Raw genomic sequence first — 25,062 nt, forward strand, 5'->3', positions numbered from 1 at the left:
CTTATCTTAGTGATAGTAAAGTTCGAGACTCGTTAAAATTTGAGCCTAAGTGAGAGCAAATTAAATGTGACCAGATTCAATGCAGCGAAATCAGCGGGCAGAAAATAAATAAATAAAATTCAAATCCAAACTTTGCCCAGTTATATTAAGGTTACATATAATTTCTGATACCTTTTACTATGCTATTTTGTAGCATAATTCATACTTAGTTTAATTCTAATATTATTTATTTCATCCAAACAACAAGCATAACAACAAACATAAAATGGACTTTATCAAAGGAATTAAATTACAGTCGAACCTCAATAAGTCGAACTTCGATATCTCGAATATTTGATATCTCGAATCAAATTGCTTGGCAATAGCGTTTAGAGTGAGAATTGTGTGTAATTTTTACTTGATAACTCGAACTTCTATTACTCGAATATCTTGATAACTCGAACAGAATATTTGGCGCCAGCTTTGATAAGTCGAATTTCCGGGGGAATCCCCTTATTACGTGTTGCTTATTTTATAGAACGTATTTTATTAGTAGTTCTTACGCGAAAATAAACTCTGTTGACATGTCATCAAAATGTTGTTTAAAAACTTTATCTATTGATGAAAAATTTAAACTAATAAAGGAAGTAGAAATGGGTGCGCGAAAAAAGATGTAGCTGTAAAGTATGCTATTCCGGCAAATACAGTGTCAACTATTTTAAAAAATAAACAAACGGTTATTACTGCGAAAGTGGTGGTGCAAGTGGGAGTTCAAAGAGTTTTTTAGTCTCGTACGTAAATGTGGACAAACCAGTTTTAGAATGGTTTAAATCGGCAAGAACACAGAATTTGCCTATATTCGGAGGATTACTTAAAGAAAAAGCATTGGAATTTTGTCAAAAATTAGAACAACCGAATTTCAAGGCAAGCACTGGTTGGCTCGATAATTGGAAACGAAGGTATGTACATTCATAAAATAAATGTGCAAGCTGGCACCTAAAGTTTTTTTTTCTAAGATCTGGTATATGTCACAAAAAGGCGTGTGGTGAGAGTAATAATGTAAGCGAAGAAGACTGTATGAAGTGGCAACGTGATGTTTTACCTCATTTATTAGAAGGTTATCAAGCACGGGACGTATTCAATGCAGACGAGACGGGCTTATTCTTTAAATGTCTTCCAGATAACTCCTTAACTTTTAAAAACCAGAAATGCCATGGAAGAAAGCACAGTAAACAGAGAGTTACGTTTATGATTGCCGCAAACATGGATTGATCAGAAAAATTGACTGTTTTAGAGGTGTTAAATGGTTACCTCTCGACTATAAAGCCAATTCAAAGGCGTGGATGACGGGAGCCTTTTTTGAAGAATGGCTTCTTAACTTAGACAAACAATTTGGAAAAGCCGGAAGAAATATTCTACTTTTTATTGACAACTGCCCAGCCCATCCTAAAGACATCCAACAGGTGTTAGACAGGATCAAGGTGTCATACAAAATTTAAAATGTCATTATCGTCGCAGAATTTTAAAAAATACTATAAAATGCTTTGAAGTAAACAAAAATCTTAACATTACATTAATGGTCGGTGTTGATGAAATAACTAATGCATGGAATATCGATGCTAAGCCTGAAACCATCTCTAATTGTTTTAGAAAAGCCGGATTCGGTCAATATTCTGAATGGAAGGAAGAAGATGGCATTCCTTTGGTTTTCATAAGCGAAGGCATAAAAGAAAGGAGTAAGGAAGAAATTCAACTGCAGAATGAATATGAAGCTTGGCAAAATATCAAAGGTACAGAAGGTGTCACCTTTAATGATTTTATGCATGTGGATGACGATATTGTTACTTCAGAGTTTCCCACAGATGAAGATATTGTGGAGCTATTGGGATCTAAATCCGAATTTGAGCATGATAGCGAAAGTGATATAGAAGATGATTTGCAAGATGATATGCCGCAACCAGTTTCAAACGAGCTAGTTGCAAATTCGTTCAAGATTTTGCGGTCATATTTAAAAACCATTGAACATACAACCGATTCTCTGTACAATGGTTTAAATAATATTGAAGCTTTTTTTGAAGATCATAATGAAAAATCCTCTCGTCAATCCCAAATAACTGACTTTTTTACTTTAAACGAATGAAAGCTATACATCTATTCATACAATGTTCTTAATTATGTATATATAATTTTAAAATATACACATAAATACAATATTATATAGCAGCTATACATAATTTGAAGCATGTACGGTTTTATCAAAAAAATTGTTTGCTACCCTTGAGTTTTATGGATTGTTTTATTTTTCCATCAGGTTTTGTTTTGTTTATGGATTTTTATGTATGTATGTACATATGTATATTATATTTGATAACTCGAAATCTTGATAGCTCGATTTTTTTTTGTGGCATGTCATAGTTCGAGTTATCGAAGTTCGACTGTATTTTAATTGCGCGATTTATAGAAATATTCGCATTTGCATTTAAACATGTATATAAGTATGTATGTACATTCGGTGCCCGAGAGTAGGAACCTCGAGCTTGCTAGGACATACATCCGTCTTTTTAGTTAGTTTCACAAATACGGAGACAATATTCTGATATTATGCAGCCATCTTTGTTGTATTTTGCTAAAGAATTTCTCGCAGTCGAAATCAAATTACGGCAATTAAATGCAGCGCAAAAGCGCAGAGAAAATTGAGGCATCTCGGCCAATTGCAATCAGAAGAAAGGCAACGCTTAACCCAACCCAGTTCTATCTTAGATTTAATAAGGGAATTAGGGGTGGATGAGGTACTGTGAGGAGAAGAGGGCACAAAATACCATAAGGTCGAAGTGAACCTGAACTCAAATCTATCTATCTGTCTAGTGAATGGTATTCTCTCATCCATGACTAAGAATTTAACATCTCAGTAATAGTTTTTTTCAAATTATTCTTATATAAAAAAATACCAGTCTAACGGTTAGACGCGATAGAAGTGAAACCTTCCGTAAAACAAACTGAGAGAGAATGAGACGAAAGCAGCATTAGGAGCGGAATAATTATAGGTTCATTATAATATTGCTATAAAGTTCATATTTTATTTTCTTCATTTTATTATTATTCATCCTCAATGTTTTCAATTTCAACAAATGATACGAGTGGCTTATGATAGCTAAAACATGATACAAATGCTTTGGTTTCGATGTTGTCAACATATCTTTGAAATACCGCGTTAATTGTTGTTTTTGATCGTGTTGTCGATTCAGTGCGATTGTTACACATTTTTAAATTGAATTTTGTATTGAGAAAGTCAATTAAAGGAATCGCTGTGTCCAATGCAAAATTTACGTTAAAATCGCCACTTAATATCATTGGAACTTTATCATAATCTTTTCTAAGTATCCGCGATACTTCTGGTATATACTTTATTAAATTTTTGTGAATGAATTCCGTGATGCTATTTATTGATTGATTCGGTGAAATATAAATTGCCACAATTAAAACGGTTTTAGTTTTATTTTCTTTTTGTTTTTTTTCTGTCGATATTCACGACACTTTTCTGCATTATTCGGCATAATTTCGGTAAATATTTAAAAATGAAAATATTTACGAATATAAAAATACGGACGCAATACAGCACACGCGGTTGCTATTATGAGCGTCGTAACGCGTATAATACACAGACGTACTAACATACACGCAAACATTCGTAGGACGCTTGGTTTGAATTTTTTATACATATGTATGTATGCTATACTATGGCCTAGCCTATGTACGTACATACATATTTGTGTTCTGAACTTCCAGCAAAACAATGCTTATTAATATACACATATGCATCTACATACAACCGCACACACAGGCCACTCACTTTATTCCTGTAAATGCGTATGTCGTCCAAAGCTAAAATTCTATGCCTAGCGACTACAAGAACAAAATGCATTAATAGGCGCAGGCGTAGCGGCCATCATCCTAGTTGCCATAGCGCTGAACAGTCGCGGCGGCGCCGAACAGTTTCAACTATTGTACTGTGCAACAAAAACTCATCATCAAAGAATTGATTTATAAATTCGAGCTCATAGTTCTAAGAGCAAGTACTTTCATTCATAAAACGAGCCGCCCATATGCTAATTTTCTCGACAATTCGAAAATAGTCAATATTGGAATATTTCGCGTAGAATTATTTGCCAATATTCAATTTTTGTCAAGTCGAGTGCCCGCGGCTCCGTAAATATGTTTGCACCCATATATGTATGTAAATATATGGGATTCGCGATGGCAATCAGAACAGCAGTGTTGCAAATTTTGCAAAGTATCACGTTCTTCTTGAATCTGTGGCAACACTTGCAGAAGTCAAACGTTCTATTTACTCATCACGCGCGCAAATAACCTCAATAACCGGCAACACAAAATTTTTGTCTGCAAGCTTAACACAAATGCAATGGAAAAAGAAAGGTAAGCGTAATTGTTATGTATTTAATGCTGAGTATCAGCAGTGTAGTGCAAAATAAGCAACAGGGTTGCTGTATTGCTGCAGTTATACATTTTCGCGAACGTACCCTATGTTTCTAAATGCTCGACAACCGCAGCTGCCTGTTCAAGGTTACTGTACATTAGGCCGGGTCGATTTGTGGGAAGGCAAAAAAATCGCCCATTGCTCTGTGAAAATCATATTCTAGGGATCAGAATAAGAAATTTTGCCGAAGGAACCATACCTCTAAAACGATTTCTGATGTCCCCCCATATGGGTCGAACTTTTTAGTTTCTTTTCTATAACTCACAGTCATTCATTTACATATGTTCTGACTAAATAAATTTCTTAAGAGAAAAAATAGATAATATTATTGTATAAATAAATAAAAATAAAGAAAAAACATAGCCATTTAGCTGATTTTTTCATGTAAAGGCCAAAAATGGTGATATTTTGAAATTGAGGGGCATCAGAATTCGTTTTAGAGGTATGGTCCCTTCGGCAAAGTTTCTTATTTTGATCCCTAGAATACGATTTTCATAGAGCAATGAGCGATTTTTAAATCGACCCGCCCTACTGTACATGCAATGCTGTGCCTATGAATGTGCGCTGTGCCTATGAATGCGCGCTGGATTTCTTGAGAAATTTTACCGTATGTTTTGCTGTGGCGAGGCACATATGTACATACACACAACATATATACATATATCCGCATATATATATTACATACATATATAAATTCACAAATTTAAATTTGCTTATGCCATCCTTCTGTGTGCCTGGTAATGAAGCATTTTCTATACATACATAATATACGTACATATATCTTTTTTCTTCTTCTTTTTGGTGTCGCTTTTTCGTTTCATCGAGTCTCAAATCACTCCCAACGATTCTAAAGAAGTTTTCACTTCAAAAACTGCAGTGATATTTCCAGCGCAGAAGGGGCCATCGTCTTCCACTAATAGCAGATACTATATAGAATACTTTTAGAACAGGAGTATTTATAGCTATTAGGACACTTAACCTACAGATCCGATTTTCCTTAAGAAAAAATCTTTACTTTGACATATCAAATACATACATACATCTCTTATTTTGATAGTTAGTGTTAACGCACAAACTTTTCTTTCGTTTTGAACCTCCACGGATTGAATTTAAAAAGGAAAATTGAAAAGAAGTGAGTTTCATCTTTAGTTTATGCTGAGTTGCGATTTTAGTAGTAATTGGAGATGATACCACTCCCACATACGCGAGTTAACCAACGCATTTACAATGTTTGAATCATATCACTGTAACCACTTGGCTGGGTATTGCATCAAACCAATTTTTTTTTTAAGATTGAGTCATAAGCAAAAAAGCCGATATCCCCTATTTTCCAAGTTAGCCTCCGAAATCGAGATATACAGATGTCTTCGTATATAGATATTTGGAAAAAAATACTTAAAACGAAAATATCGATATTTTTTAAACTCAAAAAATGAAATGGAGGCTGAGAAATCCTCTTTTATAGCAAAAAGCAATACTGCAAATCAAATTTACATTACTTTTGTAGTAGAAATCAGCGGGGTTTTTGGCGTTCAATGCTCAACTCTTCAATAGGCTGAAATAGTAATATTCGTGTTGTATAAAATAATATTAAAATAAGGTATGCATGTAAATAATACAATTAATTTTTGGCTTTATCATTTCAAGCAGCGGTTTTTGTCGGAGATACAATATCCCGCTCCGTTATTAAGTTTTGTTTTGCTTCGAGCTTTTCAACATATCTTTTGTTACTTTGCTAGATATGTTCGTATAAATTTAATTACCGTCTTTTGGCTTGTTACTAATGTAATAATTTTCTCTAAATATGTTTTTAATTTAATATTAACGACATTAATGTTTTTTTTTTTTCATTTGCCTTTTTGCAAAATAAGTATTAAAGCCAGGATCGAATTTGTTTTGTAGAGAACTCCGTCAAATTCATACAGCTGTTAATATGGGTTCATCGACGGCTTACTACAACATTTTTTTTTTTCTTTTTAAATGGAAATGCTTTATTTGCAATCTATCTCAGAATACAGATATTCAACAAAAGAGATCTTATTACCTAATGACAGCATAGTATTTACACTGGTGCAAAACTACATAGAAAACTATAGAATTTTTTCTTTTTACAATTCTTATGCATATTTTATGTTATTAGATTTAATGTTTACTCGAAAATTGTATAACTTACTTCATGTATAACTTATATTAGAACTTTAAAATTTATTGGAGCTTTTTAACAATTTCATATTTAGCTCTTTTTTGTTTTTTTTTATTATTATTATTAAATTGACAAATTTAAAGGAATGGCAAGTCTAAGACATGATTGCGCTTTAATCGTCTAATTTCATTGGTTGTGTCCAACAAGCAAATGGCATTTGTGTTTACATGATTTGAAAATCGTTCAATGCATCTCTTAGAATATACTGAGATTTCTCTCTTAACAAATGGAATACCTAGATCCATGTGTATGGCTTCGTTTGTGATAAACCAAGGAGCATTAACAAGTGTTCGTATGGTCTTTGACTGGTAGCGTTGCAAAATCTTCACATTGGACTTACTACCAGTTCCCCAAAGCTGTATACCTAAAAATTTGACAGAAATTCTACTCCTACACACATCCACGTGTTCTTTTCAGTTTACTTTTCTATCAAAGACCATACACATTAATGTTTTTCCAACGAATATATGTAGAATCTGGACAGTTTGAAAGTTTGATTGTATCGAGCGTTTTTTAGCGGCATGAGAACTATCGATATCGACGACTATGGTTTAACAGCTGAGAATGGCAAACACATTTCTGTTCTGTTCTGGAAAGTCAGCAGTCATCGCCAGAACAATGCTTGCATATTGTGAAAATTTACTTTGAAAAAAAACAAATAAATCTGTTCATGAAGTTCATTGAGCTTCGAAGATTATACGAGTATATTTTCTGAATATTTTCTGGGAACCTTTTGATCAAGTCGGTATTAAGGTACACATAAAATCTGATTACACACTACACTTGCGGAGTTATTGGACAAACTTCTAGAAGATGGGGCTATTAAACTCATAATCGACATATGCATGTGATCTGCATTGTTTAGTTTATAGAAATATGGAATAACACGTCAAACAAATAGAAAATGCAAATTTATAACAAAAATAAATGTTAGATTGATATGAGTTGAAAAAATAACAGTTCTGCTTTGATGTTCGTATGCAAATATTCTTAAATGGAAGCAACCGATGATAATGATCTGACTAACTTTTAGACTAAATATTTATATGAAATGAAATGACATGACGATTGTTTTTAACATAGCAGCTGTTCTCATTTACTATGCAATCAGGAAATGGGGTATCTGTCGCAATTATGAGAGTCTAGTAAATTCATATAAATTATTATAGTAGATTCATATACATAAATGTGATAGCGCGCGCATTTGCTTGGCAGCGCTTATTTTGCTGCACACGTACGTATGTATCTTATTACCACTTGCTCGTTGAAGATATTCTACAACCCAACCTTGCTCTGTGCTACCTACATATGCACGTATGTGTAAGTGTGTGTGCATTTAAGCACATCCATTCGTTTCGTAGCAATGCCCGCCTCAATGCACTCAATGTTGCATAATCGTTGTCACGTCTGACAGCATTGAAAGCATCACTTTTGCTTTGCAGGCTATTCATTAAGGGATTTGACTACAAAAACCAACCAAAAACAAAAAAAAGAAATAACAGCTCACATTAAATGTTGGCTTAACAAGCGCATGCACTCTTTTGCGCTACATTTTATTGCTATATTTGGTGCACACGTTTACTTAAACATACATAACTAAGTTTCAATTAGCCATGACACTTCTTGAAACCCCAAACAAAGGAAAACAATATTAGCGTATTTGAACTACTTACATACATACATAAGTATGCATTGTATTAATACTTGAACGAATCTGCGAATCTGCGGCTTTGTCGAGCTGCAACTGCTAGATGAGGCACAGCCTCCAACTAGCCAACAACAATACACAAAACTAACGTTTAACGTGAAAGGGAGCGATATTCGCGCGACTGCCAAAGTTAAGTCCAAATCCGAGGCATTTTTTGGCGTGTATGTGTGTGTGTATGTAAAAAGTCAAGTCAAATGTCAAAATCCAAAGTGGTAAAAACAGCGCTTCTGGTGTTGAAAACAAATACTTGTACCGACATATGTTTATGAGTGTGTACGTAGGCATACAACAACAATATTGGCACCGCTCTACAACTGTTGCTAATGCGAACACCGAAACAATAATAACAACAAAAGCAACAATATTTGCAATCGATTTAATTATGTAAATTCAAAGTGATTGCAAGCAAAAGCCCCAACAACAAATAGCTGGCAGCGGGCGGTGGCAGTTTCACAAAAACAACAAGAACCAGTAATTGCCAAAATTGGCGGTGTGAGTGGTAAGAGTGAGTGTGTAAATGGGAGATGTGAAACAAATGGTGAGCAAAACGAAAAACTAAATGCCTTTAAAAATGGCAAGAGATGATCGCAGTGACGGATTAAAACAAAACAAAAACAAATAAAAAAAAACAATATACGAGTATAAAGATATGAAGGCAAATGAGAGATGCTTAAGACTTTAATTCAAGGGAATTATATTGGGAACAGATTTGATAGGTGTCGTTGGTCAGCTGCTTTGCAAATTGCACAAATGTAAACAACAATAAAAACTACTTACACATACACACGTAAGCTATGTAAACTATGTCTGTATGTTAGGTGTATGGAATGTTAATAAAATAAATATGACTGGGCACATGGGGGTGTGGAATTTGTTATCAGTCAGAAATAAAAATTGAATTGTTGTGCCGAACTCAAGCCAATAATATTTTAAGGTAAAATCAAACTCCAACTTTTGGAAGCTTTGAATAAATAATAAACAATAATTAAGAAATAATAAGGGATAAATAATAAATAAAATAACAAATTACACAGGTCTGCAAAAAAATGAGTTCGGAATGTCCTATAAAAGTGTAGTGTCATTTCCGAAATAATTTTTTGCGTAGAATCCGAACCCGGGGTTTAAATTGCTCTATCACGTCAGGATTTTGAGATATCCTAACCTTAGAGTGCAAAAAACGCTGTTTTTGCCCATTTTTGAGGTTATGTAGCTACGCATATTTTGCTCTTCATAAAAAAGTAGGCATAGTATTTTAAAGTATATGTCTTCCTCACTGAGATATCGCATTTTGAAGTTCCCATGTTTGTGAATTTTTCGATATTCGAAAATCCATTGAGATAACATGAGACTTGATACGGTCGATTACATAGTCGCACAAAAAAAATAAAAAAAACTTCAAAATGCGATATCTCAGTGAAAAATAAAGATATTTAAGCAAACTCAACGGCATTTAAAAGAGGAAGACTTATACTTTAAAATACTATGTTTACTTTTTTATGAAGAGCAAAATTTGCGTAATCCATGTATGCCCAGCGCTTGAGCTCGAGGTAAAACAGCGTTGTGCCTTCTCGTGCACATGCGAAAGTAAAATGAATGGACACAAACTAATGTTTTCCTTGTCAAATGTGTGAAATTGCCTTTGCAACGGTAAACAGCGAAGTATCAGTACGTAAGTCTTTACGCGTAGCGAACACATACACGACGATAGCTGGTCTAAAGAGTTGAAAAATGCAAAAACAAATAATTATTTCTTTACTTAAGTGTGGTAGTAAAGAAAATGAAACTCACCACATATTCTATAGCAGCAGCAGCCACATAGGCAAATCAAAATTATTCAAAAATTTAAGAAGAAGAAAAGCGTATTCGCGCTATTGTACCAATTCAGTTCAATCAATTGTAGCCAAATCGACGCAACATTTTGCGCAGCCTCATTAGCATACAGACACTGGCCGGCTTTGGCTGAGCATATCCATTTGCTGCTTTTGTTTTTCTCTACTGCTACTCTTTTTGTTATTGCCAACGCACGCATTTGGCCGGCAACGTAAATCTGCAGAGTTGTAAAAAGCATACGAACTACGAATGCAGTTAGCCAGGCCAATTGGAATGACGCGCTGCAATGCCAATCTGCCAAATCAACTCAGCAGCGCTTGACCGATTGGCGATTGACGATTGAAAATTGAAGATAGACAAAAGACGAAAGATACTACGATGTCTGTTTGGGAGACACAACATTTGCCAAACATAGGCTACTATTTGTGGCTGTTTGTATTTTATTTTTCCCACTTGTTGATGCTGTGGTCGTTGCGTTGTTTTTCATATTTTTTTTAGTTTTGCTTGTTATTACAAAATTTGCGAAATGTGCCTAATTTATGGTGATACGCAGAGTGGACCGTCGCCGGTCTGCGTTCGCTAGCCAATCAATTAATTGTTTGCTTTGTTGTTTGTTTCGGTGTGCGAGTTGTTAGCTTTGTTGGTTTTGCTTTTTCTTGAGTGCTGCTAATCATTACCACTTTGTTGTTGCTATACGAAATGTGCTATTTAATGCGAATTTTTCAATTGAATTATGTATTTATAATTTGTATGAGAATTTGGATGTTTTTGGGAGTGGGAAAGGGAAAGAGGGAGGATGAAGAAGAAGAGCTATTTTAACACACTTAAGGAGAAACGAATGAGAAGCGTTCCACCTTTGCAATCACAATATAAAATGTAATTTTTTTTATTTTTTGCTTTCGGTAAATAGGACTGCACATATACATACGCATATATTCACATATATACATACATATGTACGTATGTTTGAAGTTTTGCATTTTCCTTACCTTTTGCAATTCACAAAATCATATCAGTAAAATATGCAGTGTTTGAGTGTATTTCCGGTATTTTCGGACTTCAGTTCTAATCTGTTTCAGTGAATTGTTGAATAATTTTTTTTTAAGTGAAAACTTCTTTAGAATCCTTGGGAGGGATTTGAGAAAAAGTGAAACGAAAAAAGCGACACTCTTGGTTACGAATATTACATATACACGTAGCGACGAACTAAATAACTTTTAGGCCAGCGCCGACAGCATGACGCGATAGCCGAGCGGCTAGCAATGTGAGCTCCCGATCCAAAATCCTTGGTTCGAATCACAAGAAAAAAAATTTTTTTATACAGTTATTTTATTTTTTTATTTTATGATATGTTTATGAGGAGCTTTTTTTCATGGCAGAAATGCACTCGGTGTTTTGCCATTGCCTGCTGAGGGGTGAGCGCTATTAGAAAAATAGCTTTCCTTAATTTTGGTGTTTTCACCGAGATTCGAACTGACGTTCTCTCTGTGAATTCTGAATAGTAGTCACGCACCAACCCATTCGGCTACGGCGTTTGTTTAATTTTACTGATGCAAAAATGAGGAAAAATATATGAATAAAGTTTGCTTACTGTTTACACATTTTCCAAAGGTGACGGAGAACCAAAAAAAAAGTCGATTTTCAAACAAATATGAGTGCATATGTGTAATTGTGTTAGAGTTTCGGTCACGCCCCAGCAAAACCTGCGTGCATATGTGTTTGTAAGATTCAAAAAAATGTAATTGTGTTAGAGTTTCGGTCACGCAGGTTTTGCTGGGGACGCTCATAATAGCAACCGCGTGTGTATTTTTATATTCGTAAATATTTTCATTTTTAAATATTTACCGCAATTATGCCGAAAAATAATGCAGAAAAGTGTCGTGAATATCGACAGAAAAAAAAATCAATAAATAGCATCACGGAATTCATTCACGAAAATTTTATAAAGTATACACCAGAAGTATCGCGGATACTTAGAAAAGATTACAATAAAGTTCCAATTATTTTAAGTGGAGATTTTAACGTAAATTTTGCATTGGACACAGCGGTTCCTTTAATTGACGTTCTCAATACAACATTCAATTTAAAAATGTGTAACAATCGCACTGAATCGACAACACGATCAAAAACAACAATTAACGCGGTATTTCAAAGATATGTTGACAACATCGAAACCAAAGCATTTGTATCATGTTTTAGCTATCATAAGCCACTCGTATCATTTGTTGAAACTGAAAACATTGAGGATGAATAATAATAAAATGAAGAAAATAAAATATGAACTTTATAGCAATATTATAATGAACCTATAATTATCTTGCTCCTAATGCTGCTTTCGTCTTATTCTCTCTCAGTTTGTTTTACGGAAGATTTCACTTCTATCGCGTCTAACCGTTAGACTGGTGTTTTTTTTTTTTTGAATTATATTCTCTTGCTGAGCTTATTAAATATAAGTAGGTGTAAGTTGTATAAGATTTATTTAATATACAATAATATTTTAGTAAAAAATAAATTTTAAAAGTTTCGGAAGCATCTTTTAGTTTATTCTTTATCAAAGAGTTATAATATTTTATTAATTTTTTTTTTATATTATCGTAATTATTGGCTAAAACACTGTGTCTGCTGTGCCTCTCTGCCATGCAATAATGTAATTAAGTTACATATTTTAGTGTTTAGCCGTTGAATTGAAAATTTAATTTTAATATGGGAAGCTTAATTGGCTTTAAGGCTTTTATAAGCGCGAAAAACTCTTTCATAAAGAAAACTCTCAAAATGAAAACTTGAGGAGCAACTAAAATAAAACTCTTATCTAAGGTTCCAGTTTAAGAATTTAATTTAGAAATAGAAAATTTTACATAATTCTGCAGATATTCATAGAATTTTTCAACAAAAACTTTGTTTTTCAAAACAAAACAAAAAAATTTAGGTGCAAATTATTGAAATTTGTATTTTATTAGAAACAGTAGGGTCTGGCAATTATAAAGAAAAATTATAGGGGACAGGTGTCCACCACGACCGCAGTTTCAAATGTCGATTCTGTCATCAACATTTTCCAGCACTTTTTGGCAAAATGGCGGGTCTATTTCGTTAATCACGTTGCGTATTTTGAGTTTAAAGGTTGCAATCGATTCCATTGGCTCGATACAGACTCATCAGCAGTAGGCTGAAATTCAGTTGTTAACATTTATCCAACGCATAGCCCATTGCCCAGTATACTTTTGAAAACAAGGCCCAAAAAGCCTTCAGATCGTGTACCAAACAATGACGCGCTGAGCATGCAAAGGCCCCCCAAGAATCGCTCTTAGATTTTCAGAGGCCATTTGCGGCAATTTTGCAGCTTGACGTATCCAGACAAAAGCAAATAGGATTTTTAGAAAAATGATTTTTATATATTCAGTTTATTCAGTCTACAAATAATAATTAATCGTTATGAAGGAATCAAAAGTCGGATATCCGTCATTAGAACGATCCAATTATGTATCGAGCCAGTTGGATCAAATTTATGAACTAAATTCTCTGAGAAAATTCATCTGAGCAAAACGATTTCCTTGAACGAAAATATTACGAATATCATAAAGTCAAATGTAAAGACTCTCTCTATATTTGACTATGCCCCTATTGAAAAGAGAAGTTGGTTATAATTCTTAAAAAAAAAACAATTTTATTATCATATTTTTAGATGCAGCAAAATTAAAAAATACTTTAAAACTAGAAATAATACAAAATATTCTATACTCCACTATTGAAATCAAAAAACCGAAACAAAAGAGATTTAAAACCAAAACAGCAAAATTATTAAGAACCTCTCCAACTTTAAGGTTAGAATAAAACTCAAAAAATCAATTGAAAATATTTTTTTATGATATTACTTTCTGTGTGAAGTTTTCGAAAATTTTTCGAAAGAATAGTTTTTTCGAAGTAGGAAAATTCGCCCCAAAATTCATTTTTTAAGCATTTTATTCCGCAAATTTTTTTTTTTCATTTATTGTTAATTCATATAGAAATTATGACATTAATAAACAATAGTAGTTTTTTCCTTCGAAAAAAGAAAAAATCGTTTAAAACACCAAACCTGTGATAAATATATAAATATAATGATGTAGAATTAAGATTTCATATTCTGTAAATTGTGCGATAACATAAATATTGTAACGTTTTTCTACTTAATAAACTCTTATCTTATCTAACTGAAAACAAGTCGTTTGTTGGCATTTCAAACTCAAACCATATTTGAATATACAATATTTACTAAATTAAAAAATTGAATTTAATAAAATTATGTATAAAAAAATGTAATAAAATTAATAATTTCATTTAGTAAGTTTTTGACTTTTAGTTTCTCTTTTTGAATCTAAAACTTTTTCTAAATTAAAAAATTTAATAAATTGTAATTAAATTAATTTTAACTTCGATTTTCTGTTTTTGCATCAAAAGCTTTTGCTAAATTTTTGATTTGCTGAAATTTATGTAATTTTATTAAGTTAAATATTTAAAATATTAAAAATAAAATAAAAAAAAGTTAAATTTGAGAAAAAAATTATTAAAAAAAAATTTAGATCCGGAAAACTTCTCTTAAATTTCATAATAATATAAAAAATACAAAAATGTATGCTTTTTTAATTAAAAATAATCAAATTAAAGAAATATTAATTAAACAAGTTTTAATTCAAAAAATTGCAAACAATTACTTTAACAAATTATTTCAAATTAAAAAAAATTTAACTGCATAAATTTACAAAATTAAAATTAAAATTTTTTTAATTGATTAAATTTACAAAATTTAAATACATTTTTTTTTAATAAATCCTTTTTTTAACTTAAAATTTTGTTTAAACTAAAAGCACAAAACCAAGCACAAACGAAAAACTTTTCGTAAATTTTATAAAATACTCTTCAGTTTTCAAATTTTTTTTATTAATGCGCAAATTTTGTTTAAACAAAACCACAAAATCAAAACGAAAAACTTTTCTAAATTTCATAAAAAAACTTAACAGTTTTTAAATTTTTTTTAATAATTTTTTTTTTTGAATTAGTAAGCAAATTTTGTTGAAACTAAAAGCTTAAAACCAAAACGAAAACCTTTTCCTAAATCTCATAAAATACTTTTCAGTTTTTAATTTTTTTTTAATTCATAAGCAATTTTGTTTAAACAAAACCGCAAAATCAAAAGGAAAACTTTTCTTAAATTTCATAAAAAGAATTTCCAGTTTTGAAATTTTTTTTAATAATTTTTTTTTTTTTAATTAACAAACAAATTTTGCTTAAACTAAAAGCACACAAACAAAAGGAAAAACTTTTTTTTAATTTCATAAAAAGACTTTACAGGTTTTAAATTTTTTGTAATACATTTTTTTTTAATTAATAAGCAAACTTTGTTTAAACTAAAAGCTTGAAACCAAAACGAAAAACTTTTTTAAATTTTATAAAATTATTTTTCAAATTTGTGTAATTAATTGATATGCCATCTTTGATTGAAGAAAAATTCCTCAACAAGAATTTCCATGGTATATAATAATTTGAAGAAGTGATTATGTGATATTTTTAGGGCACTATTAACTCCTCTAAGTTTAATTATTATAATAAAAAAATGTAGACATGAATTTAAATAATTATAGGTCCTTATTAAAAGAACTAACTTTTAAGCGGTTACGAAAACCGCTAAATCGACTTGTTTTCTGAGCTTCAGTCAAACGTTTCGGTTATTTTAAATTAGTTCTTATAAAACTCCATTCTTTACATACACATAAAGATATACACAATATATTTGAAGAAATGTAAATAAAAAAAGCGCAGGCTTACATAAAAGTTTCAAAACAAATTCAGCTACTCCGGGTTGAACACACTTCTACACGACCACGCCCAATCTCCTAGGGATTTTCGTTGAAAGATTCTGTTTTCAAGCAAATTTTGTTTACATACACAACGACATCTTTTATTGACACTTTTATTTTGGTAAAAATTTCTGGCACTTGCAGAATGAAAATATCTTCAAATTTTTTACTTCCAGAATAACATGAAAATTTCTCACAAAAAATCGAATGCTTTTTCCAGATCTACTAAACACGCACAAATATACACACATACATTTAATTTCTAGGCAATCTTGATATAATCCTGCGAACAAGCAACCAAGAACAGAACGTTTTTCGTCACTTGGTTTTTGTGTTGTTTCTTTTTTTTTTTTTGGTTCTGCTGTCCTGCGAACCCAAGCTATTGTGCCACGAGCGCGTATCCTTTATACTATTCGTTCGATGCGTTGACTTAACACTACAGCTTTTTAATAAAAACTATACTTTTTTACTTTTTTTTAAATGTCATTTCACTTAATATTTTTGTATTTATTTAATTATTTATTTTGCTTTGTAAATCAAAGGAATCAGTCGCATACCATTTTTTCACTTATTTTTACTTCATTTATTTTTATATAAAAAATCAAATCTCTACTTAAGTAGTTTTCCTATAGTTAAATTTTCCGTGTGATTCGCAGTGACTTCTTTGCCATCCAACCGATCTCTGCGACTGTGCGTGCTCAAGCTGGGCGCGCGCGCGAGCGTGTCTCGTTTTGAAGTTATCACGATGAAATGAAAAGCTCGCTTGAATGGACCGCGCCAGTTGTCAGTTGGTTTTGTTGAAATTTTCAAACCCCAACCGAATACGACAACAGCAGCGCTGGCGCCAACGACGCTCAGCGCTTGCTGCACGCTGTCGTCTCCGCGCTGCAGCAGCGCAGCACTCAACTTTAAAGTCGCAGACGCTCAGCGGCGCAGTGACTTAGACTAGTCCGACTCCAAAGTGTTCGCTGCATTTTCACCACAAACTTACTTAGCTTACTTAGTTAGCCAAGTTAGAGTCGAAGCAGTGAGTGCACAACGTCTTACTGCTGGCGTATTGGTGTGTGTGTGTGTGTGAAAGCGATAGCGATCGTCAGGTAAATGAGGGTGTTGCTTATTTGCTCTGTGTGTATTTGTGCATACTCCGCAAGCCGGCTCAGTGTATACTAAACCATGCGCACATCTACCCGTTAAACCGTTATAGAGATCGCTTGCTAAAACGGGTATCGATCCTCGCTGCAAAGCACGTAAATAAAAAGGCTTTTGTTTGTCTATTTCTTGATTTACTTTTTTATTTGAATAAGTTTTTGTTTCAAACGACGCCTCACATCTTCTATTAAACGTTGACTCTTTTGTGTTCCTCATTGTAATTCCAGCGAAGATCGCGCGCTTTTTGTGCAATGCCGTTTTATTTACATTCTCCAAGCGTTGTTTACATTTTTTCGTTTACTGCGAAAATCTCATTCAGTGACAATTCACTGAGGTATTTTTAGCCTGATGCTGTTTACTAAGAGTTGCTAAGTTGGAAATTTAGACTTGGCTGGTGTAGGAAGTTCGTGTGTAAGCTCAGTTTTCGCCAGCTTTAAATGCTCTTGGCAGGTGTGGTGAGTTCTCCCCTTTCTTTAAGTTGAGTACGACTGAGATGCAGTTCCCCGTAATATTTTGCGTCCGCCATTTATGAGTAGGCACCTGCTTCTCGTATCGGTTGAGCATCAGTGTTCGACGGGGATTTTCGTCAGCGTTGAATCATCCCAAGTTTACTTAGCTGCTATGTTTACAGAGCTGTGCTTGTTAATATTTAGTTGAATTGTTGTTGTGGATAAATAAAGTTAGAGAAATTTGTACAAAAAACGATATTTATCCGAATTATTGTTTTTTTTTCTGCGTAAGTACACTCCGCCGTGAGTTATTGACGGACGTGTTGATATGTATTGCCTGTAGGTGCCTATGCTAGGCACCTTTGCCAGGAAGTTCTAACATTGAAATAAGCAATAGCAATAAAATCTAAGATAAGTGAAGTTCTTGGAAGTGCTGAAGACACATTCACCATTTTAGACAATAAATTTCGCATAAATAATATCTTAGCAATTATGCCCGATTGCAAATTCTACATTCAGCTATGCCACACGTTCTGAGAACGGGTTTCCCCTTAAGCTCATAGACATTAATGGCTGAAATATTTGGCAAAAATTTGATAAGTCTTAGAAACAACCAATAGGAAAACTCGCGACAAAATAATTTACATCCAAAGTGCGCATAATTAACGTAGTAATTCCATGTTTCAAGGACTCGTAATTTACACTCTCGCTAGGTAGTTCGCGAGTTAACCCGTCTCCACGGCGCGTTCGTAATGCACTTTAGCTGCTCTCCTTCCTGTTCTTGTTCTTTTATTGTTATGATTTTCATTTGCTGTGAATCCAAATTATTATCGCTGATGGATAAAAAAGTAAGCTTTACCTAAGATTTTTCTTTATTTTATAATTCACGCAATTTATGAAAAAGTATTCGGCTCATGCGCAAATTATTTTTAAAGAAAAGTTTATCAGTGCACTCGCAGTCTGTCTCCCAGAAGGATTGAGTTCGGTCCTAAAATATTTGTGGTAAGATATTTTATAAACATATTCACAATTTCATATTAACCTTTCACGGGGCTTATTACTTTCAGGTTAAACTTTCAGTGGTTAATGATGAAGTTTCTTATTTTTTAGAAAATCCAGTTGTTTCAACGTATTTTGCATAAGGATTTACAATTGCATACTTACAAAACTCAATGAAAACAATAATTCAAGCCAACAGTTCATTATAGTGTAGAAATTTCGTGAATTGATTTGTCATGCAAAATCATCTTTTGTGATGAAGCTCATGTCGAGAAGAAAACCTTGGAGTAATTTTAGAAAAATCATTACATTCACTAAAATGCACTGTTTGATGTAACTTTTGGGGTGACCTAAAAATTGGCCCATTTTTTCTTCGGAGATAAAAATTAAAGAGATGTAGATAGGTGAAATGGTTGACTGGCATAGTCTGGCACTCCTCAAGTACCACTAAAGCACCGTTTTGATACCATTATGAGACCTCCAACAGACAGATATCTACAGCCAGGCAGAGCTGTTGATATAATGGAGAAGATTGATTTAGGTTGGCGTGCTGCCCCAGGCTGTCGAAGAAAGGAGCGCCCAGTGATCTTAATCGTCTAGCTGCCAAGCCCGGACGTTTACAGAGAAAGTGCTTGACAGTCTCCTTCTATGAAAGGTCCCCACAGCTTCTACAATAGAGGTTAAATGGCAACCCTAGCTTTTCCGCGTGAGTGCCAGTGATCGTCCAGTGACCGGTAAACACAGCTACGAGCTTAGAAATTGAATGGCGAGAAGTCCAATGGACTTTCTGAGCCCTTCGTATATCGTATTAGGGCCAAATGGTTTCCGAAATAGCACATGAGAAAATGGAGCTCCATCTTTTCTTCGCTTTCCTGAGAAGTAATTTGTGCAGTTCCCCTTTAACAACTGTCAGGGGATGCCGATGACCGGGTAGGAGGTCTCATTTCCCTCTATGTTCCTATGTCCTGGAACACAGATTAGAGAAATGTTACCTGCACACCCAAGAGACTTGACCGCCTCCTTACAGGAGTTTACTAATTTCATTCTGCACCATGGCGTCGTTAGAGCCTTGATCGCGGCTTGGCTATCGGAGGAAATGTTAATATCTCCCTCGCTACGGCGTTCCCTAAGCATTTTGCATGATTGCATGATCGCAAAGACTTCTGCTTGAAAAAAACTAGCAGTATTCGAAAGTTAGAAGGAGATAGATAAATTGGTTAATTTAGAAAAAATCCCTGCTCCAACTCTTGATTCCATCTTGGAACCGTCAGTGCAGACAGAGGTGCAAGCTTCGGTGCAGATTTTCCCCTCCATCCAATCTTGCCTATTTAGCACGATTGCCCTAGCACGACCCTCAAACTCTAGCTTGCGGATAGAGAGATCTGTTCGAAGTTCGGAGAAATATGGTGTTAACTGCCCGAAAATGCCACCGTGTCCTTTAAGAGGTTGCCTTCAGAGCCTTTCAAATATTGCATTATTGAAATCTAAGCTTCCCGGCCGATTAATTTCACGTAATGGTGACATAAATGTCCGCCTAGATTATGCGATCTAACTCTAGCAGACTACTTTTTGCAGGGTGTTTTAAAAAGTAAAATCTATGTCAATAAGCCAACAATGATTTCAAAGCTGAAACACAACATTTGGACCAAGATTGCTGAACTGAATGCGATAATTTGGGAGCGAGTCCTTGGAAATTTTAATTCTCTTCTGACAGTCTGTAGACGTACTCGTGGCAGACATTTAAATTATATCAATTTTCACAAATAATCGTTAAGAACCGTATTTGGAATAAAAATAGTGAAATCTGAACAAATCTGAATTTTTATGTTTTTGAGTTCCTTCTTTTGGAAGGCTCTTTACAGTATCAAAATTATTTATTGGATTCACAAAATCAGATTGTTTACTTATTTATGATAACCTCTGTATGTTTATGTACCTACTTTGTAATGTCTCTCTTCGAAAAATCCGGTGCTTTCGGTGTATCAATTTTATTAATAAAAATATTTCAATTTGTTCAATTTATTTGTTTTAATTTTAAATTCCCCCGTCGATGCTTTTATAACGAGCTTTTCAAAAGGGCCATAATAATTTTTTATTTAAAAAAATCGGTATGGCACACAAAACTATGTATTTGACATTTTAAGGCAAATGCACATTAATGAAAAAGAAATAAAGTGCATTTCCAACTTGTTTTGGAGCCAGCGAACGCGAGGCTACAAAATGATGTGACGAGTGATGTTTCAATTATGTTTCAATGTTTCGCCAAAGATGTGTTTCATCACCAATGCTCTTCAATTTATACTCGGAATATATATTTGAAGAAGCTTTATCATCAGTCAACTTCGGCGAAATAATAAATAACATACGATTTGCCGATGACACCACAATATTGGCTGACAAAACTAATGACCTGCAATATCTCTTTAAAGAAGTCAGCGGAAAAAGTCTGCAATACGGCCTAAGTATTAACAGCCAAAAAGCCAAATTCATGGTTGTTTCAAAAACTCTAAATAAATCAACAAACATTTATATGTATATATGACAATCCGATCCAAAGAGTATCCCGATTTAAGTACCTAGGATGTTGGCTTAGCGAAACATGGACACATGGCAGAGAAATTTGCTGTCGGATTGAAGCAGCGAGGAAAGCTATCTTCTTTCCAATAAAAGCTTGAACATGAAATTATGTCTTCGGTACGTTAAACGTTACGTTTGGTCCGTTCGATGTACACGGACACTACGTCGAACATTAAGGTTACGAGTATGAATGAATTAGAGGCGTTTAAGATGTGGTGCTATCGGGGGTGATGAAAATATTAGACAAAGTTAGTAACAAAGAAGTCTTAACGAAACTTAGAAAGGAGCTGTTATTAACGAAGATGCGCCGCAAAGCAACGTATTTTGGTCATATGGTTCTAAATATGAGTTGTTGCAACTGATTGTGCAAGGTAAAATCGAAGACAGATAAGGAATCGTAAGGACGGAAATGTCTCGGCTACGTAACATCAGCGAGTGAACTGGATTAAGGACTAATGGGCAGATGGTTGAAACGCCCGAAGCAGAGACAATTACCATACTATTATAATTTTGTTAAAAATAAAAAAGAAGAAAGAATTATTAATCACATTTAATGAACCATTTATTCCTGTGATCACTTACAATCTGCACGGCGGCCGCCATAGCCGAATGGGTTGGTGCGTGACTACCATTCGGCAGTCACAGAGAGAACGTCGGTTCGAATCTCGGTGAAACATCAAAATTAAGAAAAACATTTTTCTAATAGCGGTTGCCCCTCCGCAGGTAATGGCAAATCTCCGGGTGTATTTCTGAGATGAAAAAGTTCCTCTTAAAAATATCTGCCGTTCGGAGTCGGCTTGAAACTGTAGGTCCCTCCATTTGTGGAACAACATCAAGACGCACACCACAAATAGGGGGAGGAACTCGGCCAAACACCAAAAAAGGGTGTATGCGCCAATTATATATCAGGTCAGTCCATAAGTTCGTGCGTATTTTACCCGTAATTTCACTTTTGTTCGATTTTTAAATACAAAAAATTATTCGCAGAATATAACGAAACTATTTATATTCTTTGATATATTGTGCATTCAACTAGTGATTTTAATCGCGGAGAGAAGCACGTGTTGTTAGAATATAAAATGGAATCTTCGGTTGGTTCAGTTAGGAAAGGTTTCAAAGCCGGGAAAATGGGTTCCGGATAGACTTTCCGTCGCCAACCTTCAGCAGAGAGTGAATGTGTGTTCTCAGCTGCTGCAACGGCTTGAAAATGTAAGTGTATCGTTACTGGTGATGAAAAATGGGTCCTTTAAAATATTCCTGTTCGCAAACGACAATGGTTAGATAAAGATGAAACACTAGAACCGACCCCTAGAAATGACCTTGACCCCAAGAAGATTCTCCATGTATATTTGGTGAGATATGGCCGGTATTGTTTATTATGAACTTCTGGAACCAAACCAGACGATGACTGCTGATTATTATTCTCATCAGCTATCAAACCTGAATCAGGCACTTAAAAAAAATCGACCATCTTTAGTGAATAGACGCAAAGTTTTGTTTCACCACGAGAACGCAAGACCTCATACCGCAAGGCAAACATTAGGCAAGCTGAACGAGCTCGGATGGGAGCTAATGCCGCATCTACCATACTCTCCGGATATTGCACCTTGTGTTTATTACCTTTTCCGTGGACTTCAATCCCATATGAGTAACAAGAACTACTCGTCAAAAGAAGCTATAAAAGGGATATCGAAGGGTATTTTGGTTCCAAGGACAACAAATTTTTTGAGCAGGGAATTAAAAATTTGCCTAAACGTTGGGAAGGCATTGTAAATAATGAAGAGAAATATATTATTGATCAATAAATACTTTAAACATCTTTTTTATTAATTTTAAAACCACATTAAAAAACGCACGAACCTATGGACTGACCTGGTATATATATATAAATAAAGAAGAACTAAACTTTAATATTTAAATCACATTTAGTTTGAATTTAATTCAGCTTCATTATTTTTTGTTAATTTCTTTGTTAATTTTTCTGAACATTTGATTCGATACCTCAAATTTAGTACAGTCCCAAGCAGTTTTCTTTTAAATCTTTTTATTTTTCTTTATTGAAATTGTGGAAAACAAAATAAACAAATAAACTATCTTCCTCATTACAAGCATCTTACAATATCCCCTCTTACGCTGCGTCACTTGAGCATAACTATGAAAAATGTTTAGGTAGAGAAAACCCTTTCTAGCAAAAAAGTAAAATGCTGCCTCAATTATTTAAAGTAATAAAACATTAAATATACAAAATAAATTCTGTTTAATAGTCTCATAAATATTTTCCAACACAAGCAAAAAAGTGCAAAGTATTTTATACTTTTATTTACTCTGTGCATTAAGAAAAGCTAAAAATTCGACGAAATATTTAATATTTATTCATCGATATCTGTTTCGTTTCGAAGCAATCTTCCATCCCGAAAAAAACTCTTTTTTGCCAGCAATCCTCGTAGAATTTCTGATGTCTGCATTTTTGTATGGCTTTGAGCTCTTTCAGCAATGCGGCAGTGGTGTAATTACAGGTTTGTTTTTGTCCAAAGTCACGAACTGCTGCACTCTTCTTCTTGATTGACGTGAGAACCGCTGATGTGATTTTGGACGAGTTTTTCGTTCTCGTGCTAACCGGCACCAGTTGAACACAACAAGTAAAGCCGAGACCTTCTCCACCTCATCTTTCCAACGTAAAGGAGGAGTAGAGGAAAAGCTATTACTACCAGCAGGTACCGCATCAAATACTTTCAGAGCCGAAACATTTGTATGCATCCGAATAAGATGATTTAGCCAGAGCTGTTGGACCACTATGTCTATGTGGCCGTCAAGCTCATTTTATATAGTCTGTGATATTCGCCGTCATCAACGCGCACAGATCCACAAATCTTCCAGAGAATTTTTCTCTCGAACACTCCAAGGGACGCCTCATCGAATGTTGTCGTCGCTCAAGCTTCTGCGCCATATCTTAGGACCCAAACTGAATTGCCGTTAGCGTCAAGCTGCAGCTCTTGAGTGATACTCGAACGTCGCTTCCTTTATTAAAATTTAGCGAAAAATCGCTAATCTCGCCAAAATACGTCGAACCTTTATATCTGTCAAAAAGAAGCTAGAAATGCAAAATGGCTAGTGTTCACATGCGATTATGTTGGGATATCGGTACTAAAATAAAAAAGTGGAAGCTCGAAATTGAGGAACCCTCGTAATTTGAAAGTCACATTTTTCTTAACAAATCTCTTTCATACTTAAAAGCAGATTTTTAGTTGATAAAGATTCGCGTTTTTATTGAGAATTTTAACTTCGATTATCTCCTCATTTAAAGATTATGATGTGAGGCTTTACGAGTTATGATTTTTTCATGCTTAATTTATTCATCCGAAGGCGTGACAGAGTCACCATTGTCTGTTAGCTCACTTCATATTTTTATATGTTTAATTAAATTGGACACTGTCTGTGCGTTGCTTTGCGGAAAAACAATTAAATGCTTTTATCACAGATACTTATTTTATTTATTGTACAATATATTTATGCATAAAAAATAAATAAAAGTCACGTGTGCGCGTTTAAATTCATTAAGTATTCGCATAAGAAGTGCTTAGCTGGGGAACGACAAATGACGGGTAATAAAAAGGATTAAACATTAATTAGTAAAGATCAATTTAAAAGAGTACTGGCTTTAATTGAAACTAGATTCTGTCACGTTTATCTTGTTCCTAACTTGCATACCTAGTCCAGTGAAAATAATAGCATAGAATTCGTTTTTAACCTCTGAGGTTTTTCATTTCATAATTTTTCTTATTCATTGCAGCAAATTTGCAGTCCTACTTGAAATTTTGATGGAAGTGATTTAAATCAGTGTA

At 34.0% G+C, this 25,062-nt stretch overlaps 1 protein-coding gene across 1 annotated transcript in view; it reads right to left on the reverse strand.

Annotated features, from left to right (window-relative positions):
- LOC128859644 (scavenger receptor class B member 1) overlaps positions 1-16,800 on the reverse strand; it is a 108,018-nt gene extending 91,218 nt beyond the window's left edge. The window contains exon 1 of the mRNA XM_054096610.1: positions 16,015-16,800. The gene's annotated coding sequence lies outside the window, so the exon portion shown is untranslated. The remainder of the gene's footprint in view (positions 1-16,014) is intronic.
- Positions 16,801-25,062: the final 8,262 nt, after the last annotated feature.

The sequence above is a fragment of the Anastrepha ludens genome, chromosome 4 (genome assembly GCF_028408465.1).
Source record: "Anastrepha ludens isolate Willacy chromosome 4, idAnaLude1.1, whole genome shotgun sequence".
Classification (NCBI taxonomy): Eukaryota; Metazoa; Arthropoda; class Insecta; order Diptera; family Tephritidae; genus Anastrepha; species Anastrepha ludens.